Source organism: Eumetopias jubatus, unplaced genomic scaffold, assembly GCF_037043125.1.
Source record: "Eumetopias jubatus isolate StellerSeaLion01/CBP00866 unplaced genomic scaffold, mEumJub1_p1.0 scaffold_7, whole genome shotgun sequence".
Taxonomy (NCBI): Eukaryota; Metazoa; Chordata; class Mammalia; order Carnivora; family Otariidae; genus Eumetopias; species Eumetopias jubatus.
In genome coordinates, this window is record NW_028274813.1 from 1,116,905 (window position 1) to 1,120,596 (window position 3,692).

Consider the following 3,692-nt stretch of genomic DNA (forward strand, 5'->3'; position numbering starts at 1 on the left):
CGTTTTGGCCTTCCTTGTTCTTTTTGGTGCTGTTCCTTGTCATTTGGAGGCGTGCAGGGAGGCTGGGGTGCAGGCTGTGTGTCGGGCCACGTGGCCATGGTGACTACAGGTGGGGAGATGGCCGGCGGGCCCTGGGGGCCGCCCCTGGGGGCCCGAGGCCAGGAACGCATTGCTATCCTGTGTGGTTGACACGGGCTTGGCGGAAACAGTCCGGGAAGTGGGGGGAGGGAGGTGCTTTGCATCCCCGACTAAAAATTGCTATAAAAAAATGTTTTATAAAACAGCTTAAAGTTGCTTATTAATTAAAAGCTATCAAAGTTTTAGGAAATTACCAAGTCAAGCCTTGAGAGAATGAAACCACAAGGCTGAAGGCCACCGTTCGTCTGGCTGGCGGGACACATCGGGGCCGGCTGTGGGAGACTGACTCAGATGACTACCGAGTGTCCTGCACACGCTGTTTGCTCCCCCTCGAAGGGGCAGGTGGTCACTAAGTCAAGGAACAAAGCCAACCAAGACCGATGTTTGTTAAGAAACAAGGACATGACTGCAGACAGCCCGGGGGTGGGCTGTGAGGGGCCGCACATTTACAGCTGCGTGGAGACCTGGCTCGGGACACTTGTCCTGCAGTCTCATCACGGGCTCTCCAGATGCCACGTGAGCAGCGGTCCCTCCAGAAGGGGGCGGGGCAGCTGCAGCCCTCCTTCTGCCCATCTCCAGGGGCTTGTTCCCCTGGCTCAGGTGGGACGCCTGTCTCTGGGAAGGCGCGGTTTTGGCCAGTCCAGAGCAAACACCTAGCTTAGGCCTCTCGGTGCCTGGTAGAAGTAAGCACAGAAGGCTCTGTCCGAGATCTCTAAATGTGTCGAAGTCGCTTTTCAGGGTCAGGGACCAGGCCGCATAGTGCAAACCTGTGCACATGGGGGCGGGCATGGCAGGCCGAGCCGGCGGAAGCAGCCTGCCACACGTGGGGTGCAGCCGGGGCTCGGACGCAGGCACAGGCTGCACGTGCCACTGTGCTCACACAAGACAGGCCGGGAAGGCTGTGTCTGGGAGGGGTCAGGGAAGGGATAGAGCGCCGCCTGGGCCGATCCGCCACCAGGCGGTGGCGGCCTGGTCAGGCTTCGGGGCAGCGGCCCGGCGGAGTGTTGAAGGGAAGGAGGCGGCCTGGGTCGCCCTCCGCCGAGATGCTGGGCCCTCCGCCTCCATGTGGCCTCAGGCGGCCCCTGGCGGGAGCTGGAACTCAGTAACAACCCGTGCCACCCGCTGCTCGAGGAGCTGCGCCCTCCACAGCCCTGATGGGCCCCACTCTGCCACGGGCACCATGCAGAATCTGCCTCTGGTCCCCCCGGCCTGCATCGTCCTGACAGTCCGAGTCTGCACTAGCGGCGCCGCGCAAGGAGATGGCAGGGCTGTGGCCGCTGGACCTGTCCCTGCCCGGCCGGCTGTGCGTCCAAGACAATGAGCACCTGTGCCAAGACCTGAGCCTGGGTGGGGCCGGTCATCCCCCTGCACTCAGCTCCTCTGCACCTGCAGCACCCCCACGCATGAAGCCTAACTCACCAGCCTCTGAGCAGCTGGTAAGTGGGGGAGCATGCGCCGTGCAAAAGAAACCCACCCCTGAGGAAGTCCTCACACTGATGGTGCCTGCCTTCGCCTGGACCACCACGCCCCACGGGCAGGTAAGGCCCCGGCCCCTCTCTCCTGACTGCTTAGCTGGCTCCGGGGCGGGCACGCGGCCCACAGTCCACGGCACCAGACCTCCAGGTCTCCCACGGGTGTGCATGCCAGCTTGGCCACCCTTCAGTCTGGTGGTGGGGCCCTGGCCGTGGCGCCTCTGTGATCGGGGTGAGTGGCCGGTTCCCATCTTCTCACCTTTTGCTACCCTTGGCAGCTGCCGGCTCAGGGCCTCCCAGCCCTGGGCTCTGGGCTCCACTGCTCTAGCAGCCACGGCCAGGAGGGCCAGGGCTCTGTGCTGGTGTTTAAGTTTAGGGGCCAGACCCCTGGGTACGTAGGCAAATACATACTCTCTCAGTGTTAAAAAAAAGAAGTAAAGAGAAAAAACCACCTAGGAGATCTGAAACAGAACCACATGGAACTCCTAGAAATGACCAGCGCCATCCCAGACTAAGAACTGGACAGCCGCCCTGAGCCCCTGTGGTGGACAGAGCTCATGAGCCAGAAGACAGGCCACGAGACAATGCCCTGGGATGCGGTCCAGAGCGACCAAAGGTGGGAAGAGCGTTAGCAGCCGAGTGGGGCGGCTGAAGCCCGGAGGGCTGTCCTGAGGCCGCGCAGAGCCCAGTCCCAGGAGGTGGGGATGGGGGGGGTGTCAGCGGGAGGCCCCCCCATAACTTTGAGGGGCAGGCTTGGCCTGGGGTCCTGGGCTCACAGGCTGCCACCCGCTCTGGGAGGCCAACTGTCATGGGAGTGAGTGGTCGTGTGGATGCACCTGTGCCCTTGGTGCCCATGGGTGTGCACCAGCCCTGCAGCCTGGCCCTTCCTCTGAGCCTGCTGCCTGAGTCCTGCCCCCCGCCCCAGGTCCTCTCCTTCCTTCCCCACTGGGCCTGGCTGGGTAACCTGGTGCCTGGCAGGGGCAGGCGGCAGGGCTGCCCGCACACTTCTCCAGGCCTGCTCTTGGTGTGGCTGTGAATCGTGGCCGGGAATTTGGCCCGCCGCCTGCCCCACGGACCCCAGAGTGCCGCTCACCCTGCCAGCCCCCCTCTGTGCTTCGTGCCACCGAGCTGAGGCCAGGACGCTACGGCCAGGGTCAGGCCCCTCTGTCCTGCCCTGGCCGGTACCCTGTGCTCTCCGGGGGGTGGGTGGGCCGGTAATTAGCCCCCAGAGAGGCAGCTGCTCCATTAGGAAGTTCAGAGCGAGGACAACATGCTCACAGATGCCAGGCTGCAGTTACCCCGACCGAGGTCGGTGCCCAGTTCGGGAGCTCCCCTGGCTGAGCAGGAAGAAGCTGTGGCCGTGGGCACTGTCAGCAGACCCCCAGCTGAGGCTCAGCTACTTGGGAGGATGCAAAGTGCAGTGTGGGGCCCTCCTGAGCACGGGTCCCCCGCACAGCCGCCTTCCCACGAGCCTGCTGTGCTCCTGCCGGTGGCTGGTCTCCCCCACTGCCCCCCACCTCTCCCTCCTGGCTGGCGGGTCCGGGAGAGCTGGGCGGGAGAGGCGTGAGGCTCTGGCCCGAGGGCTCTGCTGAGGAAGCTGTCCACCATCTGTGGGGGGGGGGGTGTCAATAAGAGAGGTCTGGGAAGGCCCGGTGGACAGTGGGCTTTGGGGCACAAGGCTCAGAGGCATGGGCCCTGGGGGCCAGGACCCCCCTGAGTTGACAGCCCAGCCAGGACCTTTGGACTTGGTCCCAGCCAGGGGCTGGGGAGGTGGCATGGGCCCAGCAGAGTCTTTGTGTCCCTCTCGTTTGCGTCTAGGACCCAAACGCTGTGCAGTCCAGAGAAAATTGAGATAGGATTAGGGCAGCCTTTGGAGGGAATGGGCTTCAGGTGTGCACTGGGGGCTGGGGTAGGTGTGAGGCCCCGGGTGGGTGCCCGGCCAGGCTGTGCTGGGAGAGGTGTGGAGGCTGGGGCAGCCCCAGGCAGCAGGCCCTCTCTTTGAGAGCAGAGGACACAGAGAGCCCCACTGTGCCCGCTGGGTGCAGAGTGGCCTGTCCACAGTGACCACCAATGCAGGTCCAT